The sequence below is a fragment of the Nansenia antarctica genome (genome assembly GCF_963989245.1).
Source record: "Nansenia antarctica genome assembly, chromosome: 2".
Lineage (NCBI taxonomy): Eukaryota > Metazoa > Chordata > Actinopteri > Argentiniformes > Microstomatidae > Nansenia > Nansenia antarctica.
The window spans coordinates 54,295,524-54,322,309 of record NC_137675.1 but is presented as its reverse complement, the minus strand read 5'-3'; the positions used below and the strand labels follow the sequence as shown (position 1 = coordinate 54,322,309).

Below are 26,786 nucleotides of genomic sequence, written 5' to 3'. Positions count from 1 at the left end.
ACAGAGCAGAGCAGAGTTACCACAGAGCAGAGTTATCACAGAGCAGAGTTATCACAGAGCAGAGTTACCACAGAGCAGAGTTACCACAGAGCAGAGTTACCACAGAGCAGAGTTACCACAGAGCAGAGTTACCACAGAGCAGAGCAGAGTTACCACAGAGCAGAGTTACCACAGAGCAGAGTTACCACAGAGCAGAGCAGAGTTACCACAGAGCAGAGTTACCACAGAGCAGAGTTACCACAGAGCAGAGTTACCACAGAGCAGAGTTACCACAGAGCAGAGTTACCACAGAGCAGAGTTACCACAGAGCAGGGTTACCACAGAGCAGAGTTACCACAGAGCAGAGTTACCACAGAGCAGAGTTACCACAGAGCAGAGTTACCACAGAGCAGGGTTATCACAGAGCAGAGCAGAGTTACCACAGAGCAGAGCAGAGTTACCACAGAGCAGAGTTACCACAGAGCAGAGTTACCACAGAGCAGAGTTATCACAGAGCAGAGTTATCACAGGGCAGAGTTACCACAGAGCAGAGTTACCACAGAGCAGAGTTACCACAGAGCAGAGTTACCACAGAGCAGAGTTACCACAGAGCAGAGTTACCACAGAGCAGAGTTACCACAGAGCAGAGTTATCACAGGGCAGAGTTACCACAGAGCAGGGTTACCACAGAGCAGAGTTACCACATAGCAGAGTTACCACAGAGCAGAGTTATCACAGGGCAGAGTTATCACAGAGCAGAGTTACCACAGAGCAGAGCAGAGTTACCACAGAGCAGAGTTACCACAGAGCAGGGTTACCACAGAGCAGAGTTACCACAGAGCAGGGTTACCACAGAGCAGGGTTATCACAGAGCAGAGTTACCACAGAGCAGAGTTACCACAGAGCAGAGTTACCACAGAGCAGAGTTACCACAGAGCAGAGTTACCACAGAGCAGAGTTACCACAGAGCAGAGCAGAGTTACCACAGAGCAGAGTTATCACAGAGCAGAGTTACCACAGAGCAGAGTTATCACAGAGCAGAGTTACCACAGAGCAGAGTTACCACAGAGACAGAGCAGGGTTACCACAGAGCAGAGTTACCACAGAGCAGAGTTACCACAGAGCAGAGTTACCACAGAGCAGAGTTACCACAGGGCAGAGTTATCACAGAGCAGAGCAGAGTTACCACAGAGCAGAGTTACCACAGAGACAGAGCAGGGTTACCACAGAGCAGAGTTATCACAGAGCAGAGTTACCACAGAGCAGAGTTACCACAGAGACAGAGCAGAGTTACCACAGAGCAGAGTTACCACAGAGCAGAGTTACCACAGAGCAGAGCAGAGTTACCACAGAGCAGAGTTACCACAGAGCAGAGTTACCACAGAGCAGAGTTACCACAGAGCAGAGTTATCACAGAGCAGAGTTACCACAGAGCAGAGTTACCACAGAGCAGAGTTACCACAGAGCAGAGTTACCACAGAGCAGAGTTACCACAGAGCAGGGTTACCACAGAGCAGAGTTACCACAGAGCAGGGTTACCACAGAGCAGAGTTACCACAGAGCAGAGTTACCACAGAGCAGGGTTACCACAGAGCAGAGTTACCACAGAGCAGAGTTACCACAGAGCAGAGTTATCACAGAGCAGAGTTACCACAGAGCAGAGTTACCACAGAGCAGAGTTACCACAGAGCAGAGTTACCACAGAGCAGAGTTATCACAGAGCAGAGTTACCACAGAGCAGAGTTACCACAGAGCAGAGTTACCACAGAGCAGAGTTACCACAGAGCAGAGTTACCACAGAGCAGAGTTATCACAGAGCAGAGCAGAGTTACCACAGAGCAGGGTTACCACAGAGCAGAGTTACCACAGAGCAGAGTTACCACAGAGCAGGGTTACCACAGAGCAGAGCAGAGTTACCACAGAGCAGAGTTACCACAGAGCAGGGTTACCACAGAGCAGAGTTACCACAGAGCAGGGTTATCACAGAGCAGAGTTACCACAGAGCAGAGTTACCACAGAGCAGAGTTACCACAGAGCAGAGTTATCACAGGGCAGAGTTACCACAGAGCAGAGTTACCACAGAGCAGAGTTACCACAGAGCAGGGTTACCACAGAGCAGAGTTACCACAGAGCAGAGTTACCACAGAGCAGAGTTACCACAGAGCAGAGTTATCACAGGGCAGAGTTACCACAGAGCAGAGTTACCACAGAGACAGAGCAGAGTTACCACAGAGCAGAGTTACCACAGAGCAGAGTTACCACAGAGCAGAGTTACCACAGAGCAGGGTTACCACAGAGCAGAGTTACCACAGAGCAGAGTTACCACAGAGCAGAGTTACCACAGAGCAGAGTTATCACAGGGCAGAGTTATCACAGAGCAGAGTTACCACAGAGCAGAGCAGAGTTACCACAGAGCAGAGTTACCACAGAGCAGGGTTACCACAGAGCAGAGTTACCACAGAGCAGGGTTACCACAGAGCAGAGTTACCACAGAGCAGGGTTACCACAGAGCAGAGTTACCACAGAGCAGAGTTACCACAGAGCAGAGTTATCACAGGGCAGAGTTACCACAGAGCAGAGTTACCACAGAGCAGAGTTACCACAGAGCAGAGTTACCACAGAGCAGAGTTACCACAGAGCAGAGTTACCACAGAGCAGAGTTACCACAGAGCAGAGTTACCACAGAGACAGAGCAGGGTTATCACAGAGCAGAGTTACCACAGAGCAGAGTTACCACAGAGCAGGGTTACCACAGAGCAGAGTTACCACAGAGACAGAGCAGGGTTATCACAGAGCAGAGTTACCACAGAGCAGAGTTACCACAGAGCAGAGTTACCACAGAGCAGAGTTACCACAGAGCAGAGTTACCACAGAGCAGAGTTACCACAGAGCAGAGTTACCACAGAGCAGAGCAGAGTTACCACAGAGCAGGGTTACCACAGAGCAGAGTTATCACAGAGCAGAGCAGAGTTACCACAGAGCAGAGTTACCACAGAGCAGAGTTACCACAGAGCAGAGTTACCACAGAGACAGAGTTACCACAGAGCAGAGTTACCACAGAGCAGAGCAGAGTTACCACAGAGCAGAGCAGGGTTATCACAGAGCAGAGTTACCACAGAGCAGAGTTACCACAGAGCAGAGTTATCACAGAGCAGAGTTACCACAGAGCAGAGTTACCACAGAGCAGAGTTACCACAGAGCAGAGTTACCACAGAGCAGGGTTACCACAGAGCAGAGTTACCACAGAGCAGAGTTACCACAGAGCAGAGTTACCACAGGGCAGAGTTACCACAGAGCAGGGTTACCACAGAGCAGAGTTACCACAGAGCAGAGTTACCACAGAGCAGAGTTACCACAGAGCAGAGTTACCACAGAGCAGAGTTACCACAGAGCAGAGTTACCACAGAGCAGAGTTACCACAGAGCAGAGTTACCACAGAGCAGGGTTACCACAGAGCAGAGTTACCACAGAGCAGAGTTATCACAGAGCAGGGTTACCACAGAGCAGGGTTATCACAGAGCAGAGTTACCACAGAGCAGAGTTACCACAGAGCAGGGTTATCACAGAGCAGAGTTACCACAGAGCAGAGTTACCACAGAGCAGAGTTATCACAGAGCAGGGTTACCACAGAGCAGGGTTATCACAGAGCAGAGTTACCACAGAGCAGAGTTACCACAGAGCAGAGTTACCACAGAGCAGGGTTACCACAGAGCAGAGTTACCACAGAGCAGAGTTACCACAGAGCAGAGTTACCACAGAGCAGAGTTACCACAGAGCAGGGTTATCACAGAGCAGGGTTATCACAGAGCAGAGTTACCACAGAGCAGAGTTACCACAGAGCAGAGTTACCACAGAGCAGAGTTACCACAGAGCAGGGTTATCACAGAGCAGGGTTATCACAGAGCAGAGTTATCACAGGGCAGAGTTACCACAGAGCAGAGTTACCACAGAGCAGGGTTACCACAGAGCAGAGTTACCACAGAGCAGAGTTATCACAGGGCAGAGTTACCACAGAGCAGAGTTACCACAGAGCAGAGTTACCACAGAGCAGGGTTACCACAGAGCAGAGTTATCACAGAGCAGAGTTACCACAGAGCAGGGTTACCACAGAGCAGAGTTATCACAGAGCAGAGTTATCACAGAGCAGAGTTATCACAGAGCAGGGTTTATGGACAAACGTCGAATTCTGACGTGAGATTGCATCCAAACTTCGAATTCCGACGTGACATTTGCATCCAAACGTCAAATTCCGACGTGACATTGGGGTAGCTCGTTCTGATAGCGCAGGGGTGCGCCTGTTATGTGCGCCTGTCGGGGCTTCTCTCGGGATTATTCCATTTTGAATTGGAAACCCTATGGTTACCCTAACCCTAACCCTAACCTTAACCCTAACCTTAACCCTAACCCTAAATGTGGCCTAACTAATTAATGCAAGTGCAATTCAAAATGGAATAATCCCGAGAGAAGCCCCGATCATTGAAGAGAGCAAGATTGTGGCTGACCCCACACATCCAGCTCACAGCTTGTTTGAATTACTCCCTTCTGGACAGCGGTACAGGGCCATCAGGTCAAAAACATCACGCCACTTGAACAGTTTCTTCCCCAAAGCCATAGCCCTCCTCAAAACTCCTGATCATTGCACCTTGCACTTTACATGTTTTTTCACTAAGTTGTTATTTATTCACTCGTATATTGTGTGTCTTGAGTATTGTTGTGTTGTCGGCTTGTTGTTGTATGTACTGTAGCTTGTTCAGCTTGGAGAATACCGAGTGCACTGCACATGGCGAATAAAGTTGAATTGAATTGAATTGTGGCATAGCCTGAGAGCTTGAATACTGTCTTTTTTGCGACTAAATAAAACGTTACACTTTGGATACCATAGATATTACACACAGTAGATGCCTCGTGCATGACGATAGACAGTCAGACGCATAGCGGCTACATACAGCAGTGTCCAATGAGGTATCTACGTTTCGATATCTACGCCGGATACTACACCACAGAGTTTGCCGCATGGGTTTTGGCAACGCGCAACTGTCAGAAACAAAATGCCGGCGTCGATAAAAGAAAGAACAGATTCAGGTTCTGGATTCCCATCCCTATGAATAACCACAGCTCTTCTTCCTACATGAGATGGAGAACTTGGGTCTACTGTGTTGCTCCCCCAGGTGTGTGTGGTGTACGTCTCTGGCCTGAAGAACTGGTGCAGAGCCATAGTGGAGTCCCTCTTCCAGGGTGCCGTCGGCAGTCAGGCCATGTGCTTCTTGGTCGACCACGGAGAACACACCGTCGTCTGCTCAGATGAGTATGTCTCGACTCTGCTACTGAAACGATACAGAACTAGAAGAACAACGCGTCGCTGTAATCAGGGTTCCCACGGGTCCTTGAAATCCTTGAAAGTTTGTGAATTTGAGGGAGAAAAAAATCAAGGCCTTAAAAGTTTTTGAAAATTGACATGGGTCATTGAAAGTGCTTGAATTCCCCTCTCTCTCTCTCTCTCTCTCTCTCTCTCTCTCTCTCTCTCTCTCTCTCTCTCTCTCTCTCTCTCTCTCTCTCTCTCTCTCTCTCTCTCTCTCTCTCTCTCTCTCTCTCTCTCTCTCTCTCTCTCTCTCTCTCTCTCTCTCTCTCTCTCTCTCTCTCTCTCTCTCTCTCTCTCTCTCTCTCTCTCTCTCTCTCTCTCTCTCTCTCTCTCTCTCTCTCTCTCTCTCTCTCTCTCTCTCTCTCTCTCTCTCTCTCTCTCTCTCTCCCCCCCCAAAAAATATAGGTAACCTGTAGAAGGGAATAAAACAACCATACTAGTTGCTACGGTTAATTAGTTGGATTTGAAAACCGTTCATGGTCATTCCTATTATATAAATTCTCATCTAGATCTGTCTCAAACTATGCTGTGGTGGGCCCTTGAATTTGAAGGAATTGAGTCTTGAAAGTCCTTGAAAGGTGCTTGAATTTGATGTTTCAGAAGGTGAGGGAACCCTGTATAATGTAAGTAGGGATGCACTAGTATGAACATTCAGGGCCCTTACCGATTATTCATAACACAATCGACCAATACCCATACCGATTATTTGTTACATTTACATTGTTGGCTTTTAGCCGGCGCCTGACATTGACCTAAGACCAGTGACACTGCACTCTGCAACGCTTCGGGTTCAGGTGGTGAAACGGGGCTCTGATCTAGAGTCAGTTTACCATAGGGTAATCATTATGTAGGAAAGGGCAAAACTGATCTTACGTCATAATGGGTAACTTGGCTGAACAACCGTTGCAAGAGTAGGCGCATTAGGCCTGACAGGCCATCAGAGTTGGATAGACCTCCGGAGAGAGAGGCTTCAGATAGGCCTTCACTGTCTAATCTTAACATAATCTCAGTTTACAGCATGCGTTGCCCAATCCATCCCAGCTGGCTGTTATAATCACTCACTCACTCAAAAAAACAAACATAAGATTAAAACGTATCAAATGATTTGTTACAAATAGGTTTGTTAATGGGCAGGAGCAGATTACTGCCTTTCAGTAATCCCTGAGTGTGTGTGTGTGTGTGTGTGTGTGTGTGTGTGTGTGTGTGTGTGTGTGTGTGTGTGTGTGTGTGTGTGTGTGTGTGTGTCTGGCATCTCTGCACCTATGAGCATTTTTTCATCCATTGAATTTCAGAAACTCACCCTTTTGACCACATACAAGGCTCATTCAGAGGAGCAGAATGTCTGGATTTACGGACCTTTCAGAGAGAATTCACGCTGGTTTTTAGTTACAACAGCCACCAGTGTTAATATTTATATTTTCCTTTGGTGAATTGATCACGTACAGACATTAAGAAAATATTCCTAATCAAATTATCATGCCAGGTTAGATATCGCAATATCGGTTTGAACAATCAGCCATTTCAAAGCATTCGGCTGATCAATTTCCTAACCATTATCGGCCAATACCGATTGCTGCCCAATTAATCAGTACATCCCTAAATATATAACAATTATGACATTGTAATTGTCTCCAAAGAACCCTTCTATTTCTTTCTCCAGGGTCCGAGCCCCGTTGGAGAAGTTTCTGCAGCTGCCCTTCTGGGTCAGGAAGTTCCAGCTGGCTGGTATCCAACCTGTGAGGCTCCAGGTGTCCATCTGCGAAGAGAAAGCTGAACTAGTGTAAGTGTAACTACTAGACTAACTACTGGACTAGTGTATGGGTTGACTAACTACTGAAATAGTGTGAGGGTTGACTAACTACTGAACTAGTGTATGGGTTGACTAACTACTGAACTAGTGTAAGGATTGACTAACTACTGAACTAGTATAAGGGTTGACTAACTACTGAACTAGTGTATGGATTGACTAACTACTGAACTAGTATAAGGGTTGACTAACTACTGAACTAGTGTAAGGGTTGACTAACTACTGAACTAGTGTAAGGGTTGACTAACTACTGAACTAGTGTAAGAGTTGACTAACTACTGAACTAGTGTAAGGGTTGACTAACTACTGAACTAGTGTGAGGGTTGACTAACTACTGAACTAGTGTGAGGGTTGACTAACTACTGAACTAGTATAAGGGTTGACTAACTACTGAACTAGTGTAAGGTTGGACTAACTACTGAACTAGTGTAAGGGCAGACTAACTACTGAACTAGTGTAAGGGTTGACTAACTACTGAACTAGTGTAAGAGTTGACTAACTACTGAACTAGTATAAGGGTTGACTAACTACTGAACTAGTGTAAGAGTTGACTAACTACTGAACTAGTGTAAGGTTTGACTAACTACTGAACTAGTGTAAGGGCTGACTAACTACTGAACTAGTGTAAGGGTTGACTAACTACTGAACTAGTGTAAGAGTTGACTAACTACTGAACTAGTGTAAGGGTTGACTAACTACTGAACTAGTGTAAGGTTTGACTAACTACTGAACTAGTGTACGGTTTGACTAACTACTGGACTAGTGTAAGGGTTGATATTGGTCTTAAATCACTGTAATTGCAATTGTGCTATTAGATTTTAATTGTGTGGTTATTACGGATCCTTGAGAGCTTACGTTTTCATTCTAGACCGTCAAATCAATGGGACAGCTCTGCTACTCGCTATCTGCACAACCTCTTACAAGGTAAACTAATGTTGCGTCCATTGCAAGATAATTCTGTAGCATTGTAAAGATAATTCTGTGTCATTGTAAGATGAGAAGAGTGATTTTAACATCTTTGTTGATAGATAGTCTTGTACAACTTCAGTGTTGAGATTCTTATATCAGCCCCAAATCAGCACTAACTATATTGTCTGTGTGGCCTGGGGTGGTCCAGTGGTCTAGCACCACGGGCTACAGTGCACACATATGCCCATGTCGGCATGGGTTCGAATCCGGCCCATTCCCTGCTGACATGCCCTCTCACCCTTCTTCTCCTACTTTCCTGTCTGTCTTCACTATATCTGTCCAATAAAATGAAAACTATGAGTGGGACTGCCCCACTCATAAAAATAACTATATTGTCTGTTCAATTGTTTACCTGAAGCATCCAACCAGGTGGAGGCAGTGTTGCGTGAAACACAAGCTGATTCCACTTTCATTGAGCTCTACCTGACCATAAGAAACATGAAGGTGCGATGGTGCGGAAATGTGGATTTGCAAAAAGAAAAAAGTAGTGAAGTGTGCAGAATTTCTAACATACATTTGTTTAACTTTAGTCATAGAAGCTTATTCTCCCACTCTCTCTCCCAGATCTGTGTAAATGACGATCTAGTCACCAAGAGGTTTGCATGTTTCCCAAGCGGGAAGAGTCATTCCCCTGCACAGAATGGTGTTGTGGATCGATCCCCTGCCATCCTGACTTGTGACATCTACTCTGACACGGAGAGTTTCCTGGCCACAAATGGCAGCACTATACGATCACTGTCACCCCTGGTCTCACCCAGGCACCCTGCTGTCACGAAAGGTGAATGCACTATTATTATTATTATTATTATAATTATTTTCCCCTTTTCCACAATGCTAATGCATGTATTTTGAAAGGGGTAGATTTTGATGGTACCACTTATAAAAAAAGCCCTCTATATTGATTTCTTCAGTGACCAATCAGAGACCGGTAATAACATCAGGGCAAGTGGCATTGCAGACTTCCAATGGAGCATCACAGGTCAGTGTCACTGCCCATATCAACGTCTAGGAGAGATTACTGTGATTTGCAATTGAATTTCCCCAATTAATTTAAATGTTCTTTGTGGTTTTATTTAAGGGCCAAGGAAAGGTCAGAAAGCTCTCTGAGGGAGGCAGAATTAACCAAAAGAAGGCGCACCATCCAGAGCTTGACAGTGACGAGGGGTACAAATGTTTTTACATCGTTTTGAGAATAAACTCAGAAATATGGCTGCATTATATGCAGCATGATGTAATTAGATCTGAATTGTTTAAACATGTGTGGGTTTAGGCACCATGGGTTGAGAGAGGACACACAGGACACAGAAACTTCTCTGGTGGCAGACTTGTTAAAAAATCTGAATCGGGTCAGGTAAGATATTGACTTTTAGTTGTGTAATAGCTCCAAAGAGAGTCAAGTTAATTCCTACTTTTTCTTAACATATTCCTGACGTTTCTGAATCCTGCTTCGAGTGCTCAAAGGCCGGTTCCTAATGTGAGTGTGGCTGTTTTTAGTTTTCTATAGTTTTCTAAACTTATATATTTCAGTATATTTCACATCCCCTAATGTCTCATTCCTACATATTATTGGTGATTCATCATCCAAATCCAGGAAGTATACAGTTCCATATGTGATGGCAGCTGATGAAAGGTGCAACCAGTTGTCAACTGAACCTTGTGAATCCTAAACATAGCTTTCTTTTGAACAAAAATGTGATTTTAGTTTTTCATAATACGCAACTTGAAGTACCCACGCGATATAACAAGCAACTGTTTTACGATCACTAAATACGCTTCATTTGTCAGCAAAGTGAGCTTGTTTTTCTATCTGCTAACAGTAGGGTTTGGGGGTGGGGGGCATGTTTTGTTTCCAAGAAACCAAAGTGACAAAGGGGCGGGAAGAACAAAAATGTTCAGCCGCAAAGTTGTTGCACTGTTGTCCTATATCAGTGCAGACTGGCAGGGTAGGAGCACAGGTTGCATACAGGTTAGACCAGTGTTTTTCAACCTTTTTTGTGCCACGGCACATTTCTTACCTTGAAAAAATCCCACGGCACACCGCCATCCCAAATGTTACAAAATGATACATAGTAGCCTATCATATACGTAACATTATGAACTTGTCGTTATACTCACTCAGTGCGAAGCCTGGCCCTGTATGTTGGCCATGTATGCGAGCCTTGCGCACAATTTGTCACTTGCAAGCAACTTTGCGTCATCACACTTCTCATCAGTTAAAAAGGTTTTCAGCTCCTCCCGTGACTCAAACACGCGGGCCGGCACTTTTCCGCGGGACAATCATCGGACCGCCGTATGGAGCAATAACGTCTTACGCTGGGTGCACACAGGGCCATTGCGTTGCGTCGTTCTGGCGCAACCTGTTGGGATGGACTTGACGTACTTCAACGTGCGATGCAGACGCAACAACTCTACTCGTGTTGCTAGCGAAGTTTCCCACAGAAGTGGGGAAAAAAACGTCAGATCAGATATATAAACGGGTTATTTTGATAAACTGGACACATTTTGTGAATATATATGGTTACTTTCTCGCCTGAAAACATAAAAACTTCATAAAATGACATATTAACACTTGTAGAGCCAAATTACAGATTTTAGCCAATGGCGGCCAAAATTGAGGATTTAAAATCTGAGGCGAGAGCTCCGGGCAAGAAACTACTTCCGGTTTACTTCCGGATCCAACGCAATGCAAAACAAGTATATCCAGCTGCAGACATCAAATCTATCACCCGGAAACTTGATGGACCATATTTGGTTTGAGTGGTTGGAGCGCGTCATCATACCGCGCCTGCATATTTGCATAGACTACGTCATCGCCTTACTACGGTGGAAACTACGGTGGAAACCATGAACACATTTCCAGCAATGGATTCTACAGTTATCACAGACAGAATTTGTGTTATTTTAGCTGTTTACCAAAACATCTTAGTTACAGTCACACACAAGTTACAGTCATATAATGCATATGAATGAATGAATGAATCTTTATTTCGAACATGATTTAAAACAAAAACAAAACAAAAAAAAAACTAATATGTAGAGTACAGTCCTATCAATTGTTCGAAAAGGAGTAGGAAGAAGCCTGTCCTACCCCTGTTTATACTTAACAATTATGCTTACATTATATAATCCAATTAATTAATACATATATTTCAGTATCATCCGTTCTAATACTTTTTCATTAAAAATAATTTAAACCTTTTTTAAAATAGAGCAATATTTCTGCTTTCCTTCATATTTTCCTCTAGCCCATTCCATATGGTAACTCCGTAGAATGATATGCACCTGCTCCTGAGATGGGTGCGAGTATAACCCTTGTTAAAGTTGTGGTTACCACTCAAATGACCTCTCCCCTTATCCCTCTCTATAAATCATTTGTTAATGTTACGTGGGAGTTCTTGAGTCTTTGCTTTATACATTAACTGTGCCAATTTAAATTTGAATAAGTCCATGAGCTTTAAGGCATTTGACATTAGGAACAAGTTATTAGTGTGATCACGATATCCGACCTTATGTACAATCCTCATAGCTTTTTTCTGTAGTGTAATCAATGGGTTTAAAGTGCTTTTATATTCATTTCCCCATATCTCCACACAGTAACTCAAATAGGGTAAGACAAGACAACAATATAGAGTATACAACATCCTCTGTTCCAGAATATGTTTTGCCCTGCACAATACTGCAATACTCCTTGATACTTTGGATCTAACGTATCTTATATGAGATTTCCAACAGAATTTACTGGGCTTAAAGTGCAGACTCTCAGCTTTAGGTTAAGGGTATTCACATCCAAATTGAAGGAAGGGTTTATGAATTATAGCTCTTATATATAATAACCAAAAGTAATAAGACAATTGACTCAAAAGCTGTTTCATGGGCCAGTGTGGGCTATTTATTCCTTCATTATTTCTTTATCAATTAAGCAGGTAAAAGGTCTGAGTTGATTCCAAGTGTGGCATTTGCATTTGGAGGCTGTTGCTGTATACGCACAACATGCAGTCAACAGAGCTCTCAATGCAACTGAAACAGGCCATCCTTAGGCTGTAAAAACAAAACAAAAATCCATCAGAGAGATAGTGGGAACATTAATACTGGCCAAATTAACTGTTTGGTACATTCTGAGAAAAAAAGAATGCACTGGTGAGCTCGGCACCACAAAAAGGTCTGGACGTCCATGGAAGACAAGAGTGGTGGATGATCACAGGATCCTTTACATGGTAAAGAAAACCCCCATCAAAACATCCAGCCAAGTGAAGAACAGTCTCCAGGAGGTAGGCATATCATTATCCATGTGTACCATAAAAGAAAGACTTCACACAAGCAAATACAGAGGTTTCACCACAAGGTGCAAGCCATTCATAAGCCTCAAGAATAGAAAGGCCAGAGTAGACTTTGACAAAAAACATCTAAACAAGCCAGCCCTGTTCTGGAACAGCATTCTTTGGACCGATGGAACTAAGATCAACCTGTACCAGAATGATGGGAAGAAAAAAGTATGGCTTGGAACGGCTCATGATCCGACGCATACCACATCATCTGTGAAAAAACGTGGAGGCAGTGTGATGACATGGACATGCATGGCTTCCAATGGCACTGGGTCACTAGTGTTTATTGATGATGTGAAGACAGAAGCAGACAGATGAATTCTGAAGTGTTTAGGGATATTCTGTCTGCTCAGATTCAGACAAATTCAGCAAAGTTGATTGGATGGTGCTTCACAATACAGATGGACAATGACCCAAAATATAGTGTGTAAGCAACCCGGGACTTTTTAAGGCAAAGAAGTGGAATATTCTGCAATGGCCAGAGTCAATCACCTGATCTCAACCCAATCAAGCATGCATTTCACTTGCTGAAGACAAAACTAAAGGCAGAAAGACCCACGAACAAACAACAACTGAAGACTGCTGCAGTAAAGGCCTGACAAAGCATCACAAAGGAGGAAACCCAGCATTTGGTGATGTCCATGTGTTCCAGACTTCAGGCAGTCATTGCCTGCAAAGGATTCTCGACTAAGTATTAACAATGAACATTTTACTTACTGTATGATTGTTAATTTGTCCAATTACTTTTGAGCTCCTGAAAATAGGAGACTGTGTATAAAAATGGTTGCAATTCCTAAATGTTTCATACAATATTTTTGTTCAACCCCTTGAATTAAAGCTGAAAGTATGCACTTCAATTACATCTTGATTGTTTCATTTCAAATCCTTTGTGGTGGCATACAGAGACAAAATTATGGAAATTGTGTCACTGTCCAAATACTTCCAGACCTAACTGTATATAAATAAAAGAATGTCAATGACCCCAGGTGTGGGACTTTATTAGGTCAAACACAATGTATAGGTGTGTTGCAACACAAATGCCCAAAAAAGTGTACAAGGGATCAAATCAATTGTATATACAAGTTTTATTTGTATAGCGCATTTCTTACAAGATGCGACTCAATGCGCTTCACGTAATGACAGATGTTCAGTGTCCAGTGTAGTGTTCAGTGTTGTGTCCAGTGTCCAGTGTAGTGTTCAGTGTTGTGTCCAGTGTCCAGTGTAGTGTTCAGTGTTGTGTCCAGTGTCCAGTAGTGTTCAGTGTTGTGTCCAGTGTCCAGTGTAGTGTTCAGTGTTGTGTCCAGTGTTGTGTCCAGTGTCCAGTGTAGTGTTCAGTGTTGTGTCCAGTGTCCAGTGTAGTGTAGTGTTCAGTGTTGTGTCCAGTGTAGTGTAGTGTTCAGTGTTGTGTCCAGTGTCCAGTGTAGTGTAGTGTTCAGTGTTGTGTCCAGTGTTCAGTGTTCAGTGTTGTGTCCAGTGTCCAGTGTAGTGTTCAGTGTTGTGTGTAGTGTAGTGTAGTGTTCAGTGTTGTGTCCAGTGTAGTGTAGTGTTCAGTGTTGTGTCCAGTGTCCAGTGTAGTGTAGTGTTCAGTGTTGTGTCCAGTGTAGTGTTCAGTGTTGTGTCCAGTGTCCAGTGTAGTGTTCAGTGTTGTGTCCAGTGTCCAGTGTAGTGTTCAGTGTTGTGTCCAGTGTCCAGTGTAGTGTTCAGTGTTGTGTCCAGTGTCCAGTGTAGTGTTCAGTGTTGTGTCCAGTGTCCAGTGTAGTGTAGTGTTCAGTGTTGTGTCCAACCCCCAGTGGTCAGACACGGACAGCTCCGTTGGTGGCCAGTCGTCCCTCTGCTCGGGACCACAGCTCGGCGCCTGCAAAAAGTCAGCTCTCAAAAACAAGAAAACAAGCAATAAAAATAGGGGGATAAGTAATCGGTAGACATCTGAGAATGTAGCTATTGTGAACTTTTAAATTACATTAAGTGGTTGAAGACAACGCAGCGTTTTTTAGCCCTGCCAGCTGTACATCTTATATGCATAACTGCATTTTGTTGTTGGTACTTGTACTCAGCAATGACAATAAAGTTGAATCTAATCTAATATCTCTCTAATATCTCTGATAACGCTAAACCACATAGGATTACCCAATTAGCCAAGCCAGATGAACAAAACTACGTGCGAAACAGCCGCGTAACACATGCAACAACCTAAATAATAAATACACATCTGAAAACTATAACATGTTCATTAATAATATTTCGAAATTCTCACCTGAGCTGCATTTGCCATTGTATTTGTAATTCTTCTTCTTCTTCTTCTTCTTATCAATTGCGTGTTCAAATTATTGTTCGTTAAATGTCCTATACAATGTCGCCGTGTTTTTAAGATCCTTCAAAATCTCGCGGTTTCTCGCGGTTTCTTTTACCGACGCGCTTACGATGACGTGGTCCAACACACATTTCCGGGTGATGGATTTGATGCGCGCAGTTGGATACTATAGCTTGATTGGGTGATCTGAGGCACCTGGTGAGTTGCCTACTTAAGCTCACAATCTTTGACAAGAGCCTTCAGGAGCTCCGTGACAGGGTGGACAAAATGGACTATTCCAAACACGAGAGTGTAGTCAACAGCCTGCAGAAAAAGATTGCATGCATCTCCAACAAGTTTGCAGCTGTCAACCAGGCCATGGAGAATGTCAGGAAACCCCCAAAGGTGTGTGACAATGAAGACAAATAATCCTTCAATGATTCCAATAATTCCAAAGGATAATTGTACTGTTGGAACTCAAAAACCTGGGTGGTATTCCATCAACGTCGCTAAAGGGAAATCCAGGCCTATTTTGACAAGTCTCATGAGACTTCGTTAAGCGATGTTGACAGAATATTCCCCTGATGGTCTCCTCTTTATTCAAGGTGCATGTGCCGCCTGCTAAAGCAACAACTTTGACTCCTGCTTCCACGAATGTCACTACGACTACCGTATTTTCCGCACTATAAGGCGCACTTAAAAGCCTTTAATTTTCAAAAAAACCGACAGTGCGCCTTATAACCCGGAGCGCCTTATATATGGATCAATTTGTTAATTGGTTGATCTATACTGGTTGTACACGGCGCTCAAGGCAATCTGTCAAAATGTTTCAGTACGACTGGTAAACTACAAAGCCGCACCGCTTGCAGCATTACGGTAATCAGTAAACACCGGTGTTGTGCCTACTCACAGTCCCACACCACAAGACCCCAAGTAAAGAAGACTAAACAGAGTTTCCGAGGGAACAAAGCGAGATGGCCACAGTTAGACACAGTTAGACACAGTTAGAGGACAAACACAGTTAGAGGACAAACTCGAACAGTGGGTTGTTGAACAGAGAGCCGCAAGTAGAAGCGTCTCTACAGTCACTATTCGAATGAAGGCAACAGCGCGAGCACGGGACATGAACATCGATGAATTTCGAGGCGGTCCTTCTTGGTGCTTTCAACTTGAAGTTTTAAAGTACCCACTCGATATAATAAACAACAGTTTAACGATCACTAAACACTTATAATGTGTGTATTGGATTCATTATTCTCGTTTGCCGGAGGCTACCGGTAAGGGAGGGTTGACTTGTAAACATACTTTCGTTTTAGCTCGTGTTCAAAAGTAAGAACTGTGTGTTCATCTTGTTGTGTAGTTATGTGTTTTTAGTATGTCGATGTTCTCCCAGTATGTTGTCATGTTATTAAAATACAGTTTGGACCTTCGTAGCGATGTGTTTTGTTAGCAGCGTTCGTAGCTGTGGCTGCGTTCAGATTCAGAGTCACTTTTCTCCCATTCAGTGTTTGAGGTGAACCAACATTCAAATACGCCTGTCGTGATCAATCTTTCTCTGATTTTAATGTATGACACATCATTTGAAAGCTTACAATCTGTAGTTTAAGCATGTGTAAAAACTGAAAAATGACGTTGCACATTTCACCAGGAGCTGTCACATATTGGTTGTTGGTTATAATTGTATAGCCTATTGGTTGTTTTCTGGTGTTTTATTGTTTTGCTCTGTTTGTAGTCTACTTGATGTATTTTTATCGCTCTGTTTGTAGTCTACTTGATGTATTTTTATCAGCTGTTGAATCACCACAGCGGTTAATCCACTAATAGAGATAATACCAGATTGAAAATGCTTGTAGCTAACTACTCTATAGCTCGTGGTCGCAGCTATTGCGAATTGCTATTCACGCGAGTCAGCTGTGAATCACCGCAGGTCCTTGACGCTTGTTGCAAAAATGGATGACGAACGGCTGATACTTGAGGTGGAAAAAAATATATATTTTTGACAGTGGAGCAGGTAGAACATTGACGGTGAGAACGCTCAGGTGGAGCATGGACCACGGGAAGTTGACACAACACCGATGGAGAGGTGACGCAACGCAGTAGGTGGAGCTTGGGCGTAACGCAACCCCAGTCAAACGTTTGACTGCAGTATTTTCTATTCTATGCGCCTTATAATCCGGTGCGCCTTATAATCCGGTGCGCCCTGTATATGAAAACAGTTCTAAAATAGGCCATTCATTGAAGGTGCGCCTTATAATCCGGTGCGCCTTATAGTGCTGAAAATACGGTACCCCAAAGGGAAACGACAATCCCAGCCATAGGTCAGTCATCAGATTGAGTTGTAGTGGTACTTCTCAATTGATCAGGCACGTGTTGAAGCTAAAGGGGAATTACTACAATAACAACGTATCTTGATGCATTTAATATCAAATTGCAATTGAGAATTCTACAAGATAGGATCAAATGCTTTTGACTTTTTTGTGCTGCAAGCTACGCTGCTCGTAAACCGCTAAACCGCTCGTAAGTCCACCGGTGGCAAAGCCCCAAGGAAGCAGCCCGTAAAAGCGCCCCGGCGACCGGCGGTCGTGTGTGAAGCAAACATGGCAGAGAGCATGGACTCCTTCAGCTGTCCGATCTGTCTGGATATACTGACGGATCCGGTGGCTATTCCCTGTGGACACAGCTACTGTATGGGCTGTATAGGGCTGGTGGGATCTGGATGATCACAAAGGGGTCTACAGCTGCCCCATGTGTAAGGAAAGCTTCATCCCGAGGCCTGTTCTGAGGAGAAACACTCTACTGGCTGAATTAGTGGAGAAACTGAAGAAGACAGGACTCCAAGCTGCTCCTCCTGCTCACTGTTATGCTGGACCTGGAGATGTGGTGTGTGATGTCTTCACTGGGAGAAAGCAGAAAGCCCTCATGTCCTGTCTGGTGTGCCTGGCCTCTTACTGTGAGACTCACCTCCAGCCTCACTACGAATCTCCTGCCTTTAAGAAGCACAAGTTGGTCAAAGCCTCCACACAACTGCAGGAGAAGATCTGCTCTCGTCATGATGAAGTGATGAAGATGTTCTGTCGCACTGATCAGCAGTGTATCTGTTATCCGTGTTCCGTGGATGAACATAAAGGCCATGTTACAGTCTCAGCTGCTGCAGAAAGGACTGAGAATGTCTCATAGGTTACTGGGAATTTATGATTTTTTGTTGTTTTTTATTTGGTTATTGGGGGGACTATTGGGTTTTTGAGGGGGGGATGTGGCAGCCCTCTCACTATGTGCTGTGGGCTCATACCATATATGGATTGGTTGCTGCAGGTACTGGCTGGGCAGAGGCTTGATTGGGTGATCTGAGGCACCTGGTGAGTTGCCTACTTAAGCTCACAATCTTTGACAAGAGCCTTCAGGAGCTCCGTGACAGGGTGGACAAAATGGACTATTCCAAACACGAGAGTGTAGTCAACAGCCTGCAGAAAAAGATTGCCTGCATCTCCAACAAGTTTGCAGCTGTCAACCAGGCCATGGAGAATGTCAGGAAACCCCCAAAGGTGTGTGACAATAGCCCTGTCCGGACGGCATATAAATTACCTGAGGACCCCGGCAATACATTTTTTACCTGGGGTAATTCGGTAATTTATATGCCGTCCGGACCGACCATGTCAGTGATTTACTCCAGGGACCCCAGTAATTATTCCGGCTGGAAATACCTACTGTGTTTCAGCAAACCCTAGGGTCCTCAGGTAATTTTATTACCGTCCGGATTGACATGTCAGGTTTATGATTTCGTGCGCGATATAAACACTAGCATTTCCGGTTTCGACGCTGCACATCATTACGGCTCTGCCTGCTTCACGTCGATCGTGACCTGGTACTAATTAGTTAGATCCCTACTAAAATATGGATGTGGTTTGGGACATTATTAATGACTCCCTTGAATCTTCACTATCTACACCTGTCATCCCCTCATGGCGACCAATAAGAAGAAGAAGAGTGATCAAATCGATCAGAAGAGCCAGGTCTTGCAAGCTGCGCCGGTAAGCTCGTTGATGAACTGCTAATAATAGCTAGCTAGCCAAATAATGTTAGCCAACACAGCCCCACTGTTCTCTACTACAGTGCTACTGAAATAGTCACATGTTGCTCAAATCGGAGGGGAGGGGAATCCTTACCCGTTTCCTTACGTCATACTCGTATCTCAAATATGAACGTTATCCATGGGTACCCCCATCAGTAGCACTGCAACTGTGGGACAGTTCGGACAGCCCAGCCGTGACTCTGGGCTTATATGTAAAGTACATTTTTGTTTAGACAAACGAAGCGATGAAGAACCCACTCGATATCATATCCAACAGTTTTACATTCACTAAATACCTACATTTAGTTAGCAAAGTCGGGTGGGGGGTATTATTCGTTTTAGTGTGAGAGTGTGTGTAGCCACACCCACTCCAGCCGTATTTAAGTAGCCACCTGCGTTTGTTTACAAGTTTACAAGATGGAGGCTGAACCTCTCAAATGCTATCAACAGAATTTCATAAGCAGGCAGAAATATCGACAGTGGGCAATTAATGAACTCCTTCATATTGGACTATACATAATGGGAACTCCGAACGGGAACTCCGAACTCCGAATCTGATGATGACAGAAGACAACAGGATTTCAGACATTGATCTCCACATCAGTTCACTATTCTTGGGACAGTCGTCTGCAGACAGACCTTCTGCTGTGTTCTTGGGTACGTTTTAGTGAGTTACATGTGTTGTATACTAGGATTTTGTGTTGTTTACTTAGGATAGCCAAACAGTTATTTGTTGTTTTGTGAGTAAGGTAGCATCAGCCCCGTTGTTAGCATCAGTTATCAGACATATGGGAGTTAGAACAGCTTCTTCTTCTGTGAGGATAAATGGCATCTTGTACCTGAAACGCAAACATGCTCCTGTTGTGCTTGATGCATTCTCTGTATTTTTTTTTGAGGTATTCGATCCTTTCACGGCACTTCGTCGTTTCAAATCTCGTCTTTACCGACGGAGATTTGTCACAGACCTGCTTGTAGATTTCATCCCAAATGTTGTGGTTGTGGATGGATTGCTCGAAAAGGCGTTGGATGCGTGGTTCCCCCCACACTGAGATGAGACATAAGGTCTCCTCTCGGGTCCAGTGTCGAGTTTTAGGCGCCATGTCTGACAAGTAACTTTTCTGAAAGAACCGCTGCGTTGTGTTGTGGGTCTGACGAAAACATCCGGGAACAGCTTCTTCTTCTGTGAGGATAAATGGCATCTTGTACCCGAAACGCAAACATGCATGGAGATCTTTTATTACCGTCCGGATCGGTCATTAAAATCACTGGGGTCCTAGGGTAAACAAATATTACCAGGGTCCTCAGGTAATGTATATGCCGTCCGGACAGGGCTAATGAAGACAAATAATCCTTCAATGATTCCAATAATTCCAAAGGATAATTGTACTGTTGGAACTCAAAAACCTGGGTGGTATTCCATCAACGTCGCTAAAGGGAAATCCAGGCCTATTTTGACAAGTCTCATGAGACTTCGTTAAGCGATGTTGACAGAATATTCCCCTGATGGTCTCCTCTTTATTCAAGGTGCATGTGCCGCCTGCTAAAGCAACAACCTTGACTCCTGCTTCCACGAATGTCACTACGACTACCCCAAAGGGAAACGACAATCCCAGCCATAGGTCAGTCATCAGATTGAGTTGTAGTGGTACTTCTCAATTGATCAGGCACGTGTTGAAGCTAAAGGGGAATTACTACAATAACAACGTATCTTGATGCATTTAATATCAAATTGCAATTGAGAATTCTACAAGATAGGATCAAATGCTTTTGACTTTTTTGTGCTGCAAGCTACGCTGCCTGTTCCCTGCTTCTAGCTTCATTACCTGTTCTCTGCTGCTACCTGTTCTCTGCTGCTACCCACCTGCTCCTGGCTGCTACCTACCTGCTGCTAGCTACTTGTTAGTTAGCCAATCAGTTGGCTTGCTGAACTGAGGACTGCTAATTTCTGTAACTTTTGTTTGGTTCCGGTGTTTGTTGGCATGTATTTTCCTGTGGCCTTCTGGCCTACACTGCTGGTTACTTGTCTGCTCACTCTGGCCCAATCTCCTGAGGTTGCACCCGGGCGTTTACACAGGCCAGCCATAGTTTCCTATGGTGGTGGCACGCTTGATTTCAGTCTACTGCCCAGAGATGTCTCCACTTTCTGGATTACAAAGAATACATGTCTTCCTAGTCTGTCTGTGCCATGCTCTCCATTGTATTCCTTCATACTGTTGCAGCAATTTATTGACCCTCCTCTCCCAATCCATGCCAAACCCCCCATGAAAAATAACAATCATCTTAAGCAATGCTATGGCTCCATACTTAGTCGCATTTTGATTAGCCTCATCCTTTTCATCTCTGGTAATGTACATCCCAATCCAGGCCCAGCTATTGTTGATCATGCCATCTCTGACCTGTCATTCAATGATTTTTGTGATCGCAAGTCTATGGGCTTTCTTCACATTAACATCCGTAGCCTGTTACCCAAACTAGACCTGCTAAAGTCCTGGGCACACACTGCTACTCCTGATGTTCTAGCCATTTCAGAATCATGGCTTAAGAACAGTGTTTTCAATCTAGACATCTCCATACCAGGTTACAACATTTTTCGCCAGGACAGAGCCACCAAAGGTGGTGGTGTAGTTTTGTTTGTTAAAGACCATCTGCAATGTTCTATCTTAATTTCCAAGTCTGTCCCCAAACAATTTGAACTGCTAGTGTTAAGGATCAAACTGTCTTCCAATTTCTTTCTCTCTGTCGCTGTCTGCTACAGACCACCCTCTGCCCCAGCTTGCACCCTAACTGCACTTGGTGTACTCCTGGCCCCACACGTTTCCTCTGAGTTTGTCCTCCTGGGTGATCTCAACTGGGACATGTTCAACCCCCCAGACGTAGTCACGCAGCAATTCGATGCTCTGAACCTTTCCCAAATCATATCTGAGCCCACCAGACACAATCAGAAATCCCCTTCATCTGCCACGCTGATTGATGTCATCCTTACGAATGCCCCTTCTAATTATAAATCTGGTGTCTTCAGTCAAGATCTGAGTGATCACTGTGCCATTGCATGCATACGCTCTGGCTCCTCAATCAAGCGACCATCAGTGATCGTAACCAAGCGCTCTCTGAAGAAGTTTGAGCTGGGTGCCTTTCTCCACGATGTTGCAGCAGAAAACTGGGACAGAATTAATTCAGTCTCCACTGTGGATGACGCCTGGTCCTATTTTAAGATAACTTTTAATCAGATCATCAACAAACACGCCCCACTCATAAAATCACGGATAAAGGATCGCTTCAGCCCCTGGTTTTCCTATGACTTGGCTGAGTTGATCCGCCAGAAGAACACCTTATGGCGGAAAGCTCGTTCCACCCAGTCTCCTGCTTACTGGCTTGCCTTTAGGCAGTGTAGAAATAAAAGCACTCAGGCTGTCAGAAAAGCCAAAACCAGTTACTTCTTGGACAAATTTGCATCCTGTGGCTCTGACGCCAAGATGTTTTGGAAAACGGTCAAAGCCATGGAAAACAAACTCACTTCCCCTCATCTTCCTAGTGCAATGACCTTTGGTGACACTTGTCACTGACAAGTCTCACATGGCTTCGCTTTTTAATCATCACTTTGTCAACTCGGCCCATGTATTCTCAGCTACTCCCCCCATTGCTGCTTCATCACATTCTCCTCCTCCTTCCAGCTGTGACGCTTTCTCCTTTAAACCTGTCTTGACCTCAGAGGTTTTAGAGGAGCTAACCAAGCTAGACTCAAACAAGTCTGCTGGCCTTGATGGGCTCGAACCCATGTTTTTGAAAGCTGCTGCACCTGTCATTTCCGCTCCCATCACACGGCTATTCAACATGTCTTTTGAGCTGTCTGTCTTTCCTCCTGACTGGAAATCCGCGCTGGTCTTTCCCCTCTTTAAAGGTGGCTCTAGCTCCGACCCCAACTGCTACAGGCCCATCTCCATCTTGCCGTGCCTGGCCAAGGTCCTGGAGAAGCTGGCTCTCAAACAGCTCAGCCACTTCATGGCCTCAAACAACATCCTGTCCAACATGCAGTCTGGGTTCCGGCCTGGCCACGGGTGCATCACAGCTACCTTGAAAGTTATGGATGACATTCTCACTTCCTTGGACTCCAAGCAGGTCTGCATCGCTGCCTTTATCGACCTAGCTAAGGCCTTTGATTCTGTCATCCATTCCATCCTTCTACAGAGGCTCTCCAACATTGGTCTCTCGACAAACTCTTGCAACTGGTTTGCCAGCTAACTGACCGAGTTCAGCAAGTGAAGACTGAAAATATCTTGTCAGACCATCTCACCCTCTCTAAAGGGGTGCCTCAAGGCTCCATCTTGGGACCAACGTTGTTCTCAATCTACATCAATGATATAGCAAAAGATGCTGGCAAATCCCAGATCCATCTTTATGCTGACGACACCATCTTGTATTGTGCAGGCCCTTCACTCCACTCTGCGGCTTCCACTCTACAACTCAGCCTCACCTCCATTGAGCAGTCTTTTCATCGCCTCCATCTTCTCCTCAACACCAAAAAAACAAAGTGCATTCTTTGCGACCGGAGACATCGTGTCAGCAGCCCCCCTAAGATCTTCTGTGTTGACGGTTCCGAGCTGGAGTTTGTCTCTTGTTACAAATACCTTGGCCTTTGGCTGGACTCATCCCTTTCCTTCACCACCCACATAAAGCACCTGCAGACAAAAGTCAAAGCTCGCCTAAGCTTTTTATACCGGAACAAGGCCTCCTTCACCCGTGCAGCCAAACATAACCTTGTCAAGATGACCATCCTGCCCATATTCGACTATGGCGATACCATCTATAGGATGGCATCTCAGTCTGCCCTTTAGGAAACTCGACACACTCCATCACTCCGCCATTCGTTTTGCCACTGGTGCGCCTTTCACAACTCACCACTGTGATCTGTACACCCTTGTAGACTGGACATCTCTTCACAGCAGACGGCTCTGTCACTGGCTTCATATTATCTACAAGTCCATACTTTGCAAAACACCTTTCTACCTCTCATCCCTTCTGCACCTCTCTCACCGCCCCGTCATCGTTCTAAGATCCAGTGATCTTGTCCGACTCACCATCCCCAAAGCCCGTAATGTTGTCGGGCGCAGCGCTTTCCGGTTCGCTGCAGCACACGACTGGAACACCTTACAAAACACCCTCAAACTCACCGCCCTCACCTCACTCACTGCTTTCAAACAAATCCTGCAGCGAACCATAGTCGATCAATGCACCTGTTGATCACCGTCTCTCACCCATCCCATAACCCATCACTGCCTCATTTTAAGTACCCCTGCTCCACTACCCCCGCTATCCCTCACCTCCGCTCTTCCTCACCCCTACCTCCTCTGTCTCTCTCCCCTCTCTGACTGTTAGTATTTTAATGCATCTGTATTTGCCAGTGTTTTATTGTTTATTGTATTACTTAACCTTGTTTTATTTCTAGCTGGTTTCTTCTGGTTTCGCCCTCTCAGGAGGCTACACTCGGCTGCAGGGCGTCCGTTGGTGTGACGGGAGAGCCCTCAGCTGTGTGGAGCGCTTTGACTCCTTCAGTCAATACTGGACCACTGTGTCCTCCCTGCATCAGGCCCGCAGTGGGCTGGGTGTGGCCGTGCTGGAGGGCATGGTCTACGTGGTTGGAGGTGAGACAGTGCACTCAGTCTGTCTGTCTGTCTGTCTGTCTGTCTATCTGTCTGTCTGTCTGTGAGAGGTAGAAGTAGAACAACTTCGTTATACAGTGTGGAAATCAACAGATGGTGGTCCTTCAAGTTCATGAGTAAAAACAAAAACGATGTACAAGTGCCATAATGCAATCAGAGTCATACTGTATGCATACATGTTTGACATGTCGATATTTCACAGTGGAATTTCCATTTGACATAATATAATTATGCTTTCCGTTTGCTATTGCCCAGGCAGGGAGGACTCCATGATATTCGACTGCACAGAGAGATATGACCCAGTGACCAAGCAGTGGGCGGCAGTAGCCTCTTTGAATTTCCCACGCTGTGGAGTTGGCGTCTGCCCCTGTCACGGGGCGCTCTACGCACTAGGTAAACACCAGCCTGTCACTTGGGACATGCAGTACATGGAAGTAGATGTGAATAGAGTATCATGTGACCTCACTACTGTGCTCTTGCAGGTGGTTGGATCGGATCGGAGATTGGGAAAACGATGGAGCGCTACGACCCGGCAGAGAACAAGTGGGAGATCATCGGAAACATGGCGGTTCCACGATTCTATTTTGGCTGCTGCGAGTTACAGGGTTAGGCTCTCCCAGAGATCACTAAGGAACCTATGATTTAGAGACTAGCATGCTTATTCAGTGATAATTAAAAACAAATAAAATAAGAAGAAATGTATATATATATATATAGTACATGTACAAGCAAAATGTAATACCATATTCACACCATATTTACCCTTTGATCTTAATGAACACTCGTAATGTTATTGTTAGGAAGGTCCTCTGAACCAACTAGATCTGTGTGGCCTTTGATCGCTCTGCAGGGTTCATCTACGTGATCGGGGGTCTCAGTGACAAGAGGATGGAGCTGCGCTCGGCCGAGATGTACGACCCCATCTCCCACCGCTGGAGCGAGCTGCCTGTCATGGTTACACAACGGGCCTACGTGGGCGTGGCCTGCCTCAACAACTGCATCTACGCTGTGGGAGGCTGGAACAAGGCGCTGGGCTCCCTGGAGACGGTGGAGAAGTACTGTCCTGAGGAGGTTGGAGCCTGTCTGTCTTGTCTGGTGTCTGTCTCTGCTGTCACACAGAAGGCTTCACAATTAGTACAATTAGTTAGTGTATTGGACATTGACCTTTGACTGAACAATAACATGAAGGGGATACTTCACAAAATACATGTTAACTGACTTGGCCCATGCTAAATGATGGTCGCCTATAGAGGGGAGGGTGGTGCCTGTATACTTAGATAAAGCCGCAGAGTCTACCCAATTGACTAAAAGATAGACTAAAAGGTTAGAGAGCTGAGATATTTATGTCAAAGATGTTTTTTTTCCATGAATCGCAATAGATGAGCATGTATTATTGACTAGTACAAAGACTGTGACTGTGTGTCTTTTAACCATAATGTGTCTTTCCTTCCACAGGAGAAGTGGGTGGAGGTGGCACCTATGGCGGTGGCGGGGGCGGGGGTGTCCGTATCAGCCGTAAATGGTCTGCTCTACGCTGTTGGGGGGCGGGCCACCAGCGGAGACTTTTCACCACCCGTGACTGTGGACTCAGTGGAGATCTATGACCCCCACCTGGACACCTGGACTGAGATCGGCAACATGATCACCAGCCGCTGTGATGGAGGGGTGGCCGTCCTCTGAGAGACAGGTCCACTGTTTCCATCCAGAGCCATATCACAGAAGAGTCCTCCTCCAACACATTATTACTATTTCGCTTGAAACATGGCCTTCACCAGCAATGGATTTAGATGTTGTACAGTGGCAGGACGCCACAGTAGAATCTACTTGCCCACCTCCCATATCCATGACCACACACATCGTACCCTCAGCCAGCCAGTGAAGTGTGAGCTACAGTGGAAACTTGATCATGTACAAGACATTATGCTCAGCATCTTACAGAGCACAAACGGAGGGCCTTTTTCTTGGTAGAGGAATTTGCTGTTCAAAGTCAAATAGCACTTGTTTCCGTAGGCTTTGAGATGGTGGATTTACAGAATGTTTGATTGTTTGTTGCTGATATTGCTGAACTAGACATTGTACATTCAACACTGAGCCAAAATGGCAACCTAGCACTCTGTCAGTTACACTGAGGTGTGTCAGTGTGTCTTGATTGCAAGGTAAATTGCTTCTATTGTGCACTGTGATCTTTTAGCAAGTGTGTCTGAACTGTGGCACTTTCAGGATGTAGCCTAATTTCAATGAGTGAAGATATGGCTCTCAATTGACAGAGAGAAGTCTCTTTGCACCATTTCGTCATACAGTGGTGCTCCAAGATGTTCATGAGAATGTCACTCT

The 26,786-nt window shown here is 45.0% G+C and overlaps 1 pseudogene across 1 annotated transcript in view; it reads left to right on the top strand.

Moving 5' to 3' along the window:
* LOC308150274 (actin-binding protein IPP-like) overlaps positions 1-26,132 on the top strand; it is a 121,251-nt pseudogene extending 95,119 nt beyond the window's left edge. Inside the window, exons 5-9 of the transcript in view lie at positions 24,267-24,442; positions 24,716-24,845; positions 24,935-25,057; positions 25,303-25,523; positions 25,908-26,132. The product of the transcript in view is annotated as an actin-binding protein IPP-like (transcript). The remainder of the gene's footprint in view (positions 1-24,266; positions 24,443-24,715; positions 24,846-24,934; positions 25,058-25,302; positions 25,524-25,907) is intronic.
* Positions 26,133-26,786: the final 654 nt, after the last annotated feature.